The sequence below is a fragment of the Chamaea fasciata genome, unplaced genomic scaffold, assembly GCF_029207755.1.
Source record: "Chamaea fasciata isolate MVZ Bird 193981 ecotype frontalis unplaced genomic scaffold, bChaFas1.0.hap1 SCAF_9, whole genome shotgun sequence".
In the NCBI taxonomy this organism is placed as follows: domain Eukaryota; kingdom Metazoa; phylum Chordata; class Aves; order Passeriformes; family Sylviidae; genus Chamaea; species Chamaea fasciata.
This window is the reverse complement of record NW_027094094.1, coordinates 24,255,800-24,262,211: the sequence shown is the minus strand read 5'-3', so window position 1 is coordinate 24,262,211 and position 6,412 is coordinate 24,255,800.

The following is a 6,412-nucleotide window of genomic DNA, read 5'->3' as shown; positions in this document are numbered from 1 at the left end:
AATCCAGGAAGCCACGGTTCAAGTCAAGGTTGTAAGCGTTCAGCACAACGTGGCATTTAAACCCAAAACCACCCCGGACTGTTCTCACCAGGCAATTTCAGAAAACATGGTTTACAGACAGGGTGGTACAGAAACCCCCCATTTTGTATATAACATACTTTTCCTTAAGTAAAATTCCACAAAAAATCAAGAGGAAGACTGTTCGTGTCGACCTTTTCTAGTACAAGCACTAATAGCTAAAGGCTTCAATAAACATTTTTTTTCCTACATGCATTCTTTAAAGATGAGTGAACTTGCTCACATGGAAGCATTTAGAGAGACAAACCAAGATAATAAAAACGAAAAACAAAAAGGGCTAGCATTTTCCAATTAAATTTCTTTTGCCAAGACACTAATCAAAATAGCAAACACAGCATTATCTAACTGAATCACAGCATTATACAACTTGGGTGGGGAATGAACTTCGCTTTGCAGCTGGGAATTTTGTCAACAGGGTCCAGCACCTCCTTTCCAACAGTTGCTTCTCTAATACGTATGCTTTGTAACAGGCAATTTCATTTAGAATGAAACTAATTTGGATAGATGCGTTCACGCTTCTTAAAGCATCCTGTTCATCCACCAACAGCTTTCAGTGGAAGGTCTGGGCTTTTTCTCCTCCATACAACTTTCACATACCACAATGGCCAATCATTGAAATACAACAGTTGTGACTGAACTAAAGAAAAGAAATTGCCATTTTTTTCCCTCTCCCTCATCAAAATTTTAATTGGCACTGCAAAGGCCAAGGCTGCATTCATGGGAGACAGCTACATTTAAAGTAGTCTAAAGCAGGTGGAATAGGTATTTGAATACAAGATCAGCTGTATGAACCCAGTCAGCAGCCAAGACCCACACAGCCTTCTCTTACTCCCTGGCCAGCAAGATCAGAGAGAGAACGAGAAAGAGAAAAGCCAGAAAACTCGTGGGTTGAGGTAAGGACAGTCCAATAGGAAAAGCAAAAGCCATGCACACAGGCAAAGAAATAAAAGGAATTAATTCTCCACTTCCCATAGGCAGACAGGTGTTCAGTCATCTCTAGGAGGGCAAGACTCCATCACACATAACAGTTACTTGGAAAGATAAATGCCATCACTCCAAATGTCCCCCCTGCTTTTATATATTGAGTACAATGTCATATGGTCTGGAATATCCCTTGGGGTCAGCTCTGTCTCTGCCCAACTTTTTGTGTACCCCCAGTCTCCTCAGTAGTGGGATGAGAAGCAGAAAGGCCTCGGCTCTGTGCAAGCTCTGCTCAGCAATAACAAAAACATCTCTGTGTTATCACCACTGTCTTCAGCATAAATCCAAAACACAGCCCCACACTAGCCACTGTGAAGAAGATAAACTGCATCTCAGTCAAAACCAGCACGTTATCTTATTGTGGTTTAGCACAAATTATAAATTTATACCCAGATTATCTTAAACCTCACTGATAAAGACGTTTCTCATTAATAGGCAAAGCTAAACATTAACACAGGTACTGATGCAGAGTGTAGCCTGATGTCCGCTATGCTGGCAGATGGAGAAATGAAGATGTGCCCAGAGAAGTTCAGGTGGAAAGGCCAGGGATCTTTGTCCTCTGAGTCTGCTGGTGTTTCTTCTTTTGGAGTTAAACTCCTCTCACCTGTGTCAGCCAAAAGGGGCCACATTAGCTCTAACACAAGAGTTCTGTTAACCAGAGTAGCTTTGACTGAAACAGGTTAGGAGCCATTCAGAGGAGCTGCTACCCCCATCAGATGAGGACACAGCAACTTCTACAAAGCATTATTTCTTCTTCCAGCAGGATTTGAAAAAAAACCAAACTCATATTTCTATAACTTTTGTACTGCTATTTTTTATGTAGAAAAGCCCTTTGAGTATCAATGCCTAGGCTGGAAGGAGTATTTGAGGAAGCTTGTAGTGCTGCAACCAACCTGGTATTCATTCCAGACCAGGTTGTGCTCACTTTGAAGTCAATTGCAATCATCCATGGGTTTAACCAAGGTCTAGATTTGGCATACTTCTATGAATCCCTCTATTTATCCAGGCTCAGTGACTGGAAGTCTCACACCTTTGATGCTGCATTCATAAACAGAAAACTGGACTAGCTATTGCAGCATATGGAATATTCTTCTGACAAAGAAATCACTGTATGGAAACCTCTCTACCTGCCATTTTCAGACAGTCTGGGACTGAGACATTTGCTAACATACTTTATTTCTGGAAAATTTTCCACAGGAATGATAACCTCTAAGCCCATGCTTTTTGGGACCTCTGGCTGGAATAAAACCCTTTTCCTGCAAAAAACTGCTACAGGCAGCACATGTACTTGTCAGCATCCACCTAAAGTTCCAGGAAGCCTACCAGCAAGTTTTAATATCTTTTTATTTCCCAGTCTCTTGGGTTTTAGTATTTTAGCTGGTATTTAACCAGGACAGAACCCCAAAACATCATCTGCTATGCAATTGAACAGAGATTTACTTTTACTCATATAAAAAAAACTTTCACTCTGTATTGACATTTCAAACCAAATTCATACAGACAGTAATGCCACAGTCAGAAATGAAGTAGAAATGAGGCCTAGAATCTTTGGTGTTGGGATAGGTGAGAGTTTGCCTTCATCTCAAGCACAGTCATCCTGCTTTCTGACATTGTGCCAATACTGACCCAGTACCAATTGAAACAGAGAAGCCTTTGTGGGAGAACTCACAAAAACCACAACAGCATTTCCTGCAAGCATTGCATTTTCCTAGTGACCCTTCCAAGCTTATGAGCTCCAGCCTTGTAGTTTTCCAAGTAGATTTGTGCCATTCTAACACACAGACCAGAATCGAGTGGTGGAAACTAGTACAATAAAACATCCACACTCCTGATTTCACAGGTACTGTCTTCTTCATTTTTCCATATTCATTTTACAGCATTCCATCTCCATCACTAAAATATTCCACTGTTGAGAACTCAAAAAGAAAAATCTTGAGTGTTTACACAGTAAAAGCAAGCAGAAAATACTAAAGAAAGCATAAAGTAAAATCTGCAAGTATTATAACGCAGTCTTTCAGACAGTCTAAGAACCTCAAGTACCAGTCAGTGTGAGGGACATTTTTGGGAGTTCTAGCCTGGAACCCAAATGGTCCAGGTTACCCCAGAGGTTTCCTGCATGAACTTGATTAGGTTCAGACCCCTGAAGATTCACATACATGCAGCCTACATTCATTCTGAGCCCTAAGGAACTCAAATGACACATCATTTGTCAACTCACTCTCTTATGAGAAAGGATGTTCTCTCTCAGTCATGCTGGGTTGTAGTTCACTTTTTTACAGTCCTATTAGTGATGGAGACTTTAGAAAGACATTTGCCCGAATCCTTTCACTCTGCTTTAGCCACAAAAGACATTTATCTTCCCTCCTTGCTTTTTTAGTGCTCTTGAGCATTCTGTAGGTTTTATACTTTTTTTTTTGCACATGATTTCTAACTCCATCAGCTTGCAACTCTTCTATGCACCTGTTTTGCTTCTTCAAAACTGGGCCTTCAGTTAAACTAGATCCCTGCAAGACAGTATCATGTATTAGGATTTGCCTTCCCTGCTTGTTCCTCCACAGGTTCTTTGTATATGCCAGCATATTAGACTTGAAGATTATAAGTATTTGATGGTAACAGCATTATCCTCAATCTGTGTTACACTCCTGAGAAAATTTTACTGCTTAAAATCCATTGCTCGGAGGCAGGCTTAGCTGAAATGACTTCTGCACTCTGACTTCATTTCCCCAGTGCATTTGTGTTGCAATAGGAGACTGCATTGTTTAATGTCTGCACTGCCACTAGTCCGGAATAAAGGTAAAACAGCCTATGGCTTGACTTGCTGTATGCTGAGGAATGCAACACTACAGCCATTTCATAGCTGGGCCAGAATTTGTGAGGGACTGTACAAACTCTGCTATCAAAAGCTATCTGCCTAAGACTTGGGTAGGTCTCTAGCATAAAAGAATTTTGGTGAAATAATTTTCTTGCATGTTTCTTGCATTTTCTCCCAAACCATCATGCTGTGAGCTTTCATCTGTGAGGCTGTCGATCTGAGCATCTTCCATTGTTACTAAAGGCATTCAAATTAAGAGTGAATTGGAGTGTTGAGCATGCATTCGTAAGTAAACCATTACCCTTCACATGCAGCAGGATATAGCTTTGAAATAAACATTTTCATCTAGGAGTAACAGATGGAAGTGCTTTAGTTTCCATTTTGTATTAACAGAAACTTCTCATTAAACTCTTGAAGCGTCACAATTGGATAGCTCTGTGTTTTCGTGCTTGGTGAGCATAGCCTGGCTGACTTTGGTGGGCTGACACTTCACCACACACACTCTTAGAAGTCACTAGTCTCCCCTTTACAGATCAGATTTTCTACCATTTCTTTAGATTTTCTGCTTTGCATTATATCTTGTGTAAAATTGAATTCTGAACTCCAATGAACATTTAATTCTAAGTAACAGGGTAAGCCAACAGGAAAAGGAACTCACAGAAACAGGCTGAGCTGGCCCTGGCACACACACACTTCACCTCTTCGTATGGTGAAATAGATAAATATCTATTTTTAAGTACTGCTGAATGCAATTCAGTTGATTGACCGGGAACCCCATCTGAATGCATTCTGGATGAGCCATTTATCCCTATGTGTCAGCTGTGGCAATTTGTAATACCATTCTGAAGTGATTGCTTCATTATTGTAAATGACGTGCCAGCCCCACAAAGTTTCTGGGTGGAACTTAATATGATGTAAATACAAATGCCTACCTACCTATTTTTTCTGCTCCAGGAAGCAGAGAGCAAAGCAGCTCAAAGTATCAAAGAGTTTTCAAGCTATTGAGAGAAGTCATTTGGGTTAACCAAAAAGTTTTATGAAAGACTAATTTAACGACAATGATTAAACAGTTACTAAACAATGACAACATAGAGTGGTCAAACACTCTACTACTTACCACACTTCTACTAATTGAGCTAGCTTGTGCAGAGTATGCTTTAGATTTAACATAAAATGTCACTTACCTTGCTGTAGATTCCAGATGCCAGGCAAGGCATCTCTTGCCCTTGAGAAGTGGCCTTGGGAGGCACTCGTCCTCAACGGGAGATAAGCACTGTGCAGCCACTGCCATGCAGGATTGCTCAGGCTCTGAGGCTGCAGGTATCTGTAAAGTGACATGGTTTACGGTAAAACTCCTTTCTGGTGGCAGTCAGAAGTTTCAGATATGGTCTCAGTTCAGGCTGGTCCTGTTAACTCCCACTAAGACCCAAATTCTTTAGGTGAAGAGATACAACTTAGCATAATTTCTCAGGGTTTGCACAGCAGGGCTGGCTTCAGCCAAGCCTATTTTCTGGTAATGCCAACAAATGGTGTGCCACTGACTCAGAGCAGGTGTGCCCATTACACCGTAAAGTATGGGAAAGGATTTGGGAAAGAAATATCTCAATTTTTAATGCCCTCACTCTGATGTAACTATTCATACTTCTGTCTCACAGCAATGCTTCTGTTGTACTCCTAGTAGAAGAAGGTGGGATTTGGAGTCACTCACAAAGCTCCATTTAGCCTTGATTCTGACTTTGACACCTTTTAGCTCCTTCTATCAGGTCATGAACCCACAGCTTCTTGCCTTTACTGTCCTGTTCACTAGAACTGAACCCTCTCCTGTATCTTCTGTTCTGCTGTCCTCACCTTTAAATCCCATGTCAGAATACACCATGTTGGACTATTCTTCTTTCCCTTCATCTGCTATATGCCCCTCTTTCATATCTGTGTGGTAATTCTGTGAAGAAAGGAGTGCCTATAGCTTACATGTGTATTAAATATGTCAAAACTGCCATGGAGCTGAAAATATGACTACTCATTAAACATCAAGGTCTGGGTAATTTTAGCTCACTATGGGCCTAGTATGTGACTTTAGCCTGTTCATTCTTCAAATTTCCTTCCCTAGCACTGGAAATAAATATCATTAATCAATCCTTAGTGTGATGATAAAAACCAAGAAGACTACGTAAAAATAAACATCCTACACGTACAACACTTCTTTGTAACTATTAGTCAGAATTAAAAGGATTAATAAAAATTTCTCAAGACTACAAGAAACAGAGTTCCAACTGTAGTTTGAAGTGTAGCTTTTCAAAGGTTCTGATCATTAATGCCTGTGGGTCATCTGTGCACAGCAAGCTCTGAGAGGTTTCTTCACCTCACTAATGATATGGGTCCTCATACCATGCTTCCAGCTGCGGCAGCATCCTGCTGCGGCAGAACAGTTCTTTGGGCCATAACTCTTGGAACATAATAAACCAAGTCTCATATAGAGAAGTAGCATAATCTTCCCATGACTCAGCCCTGACTCACCAGGAACCTTTTCCACATTTAAGGAAA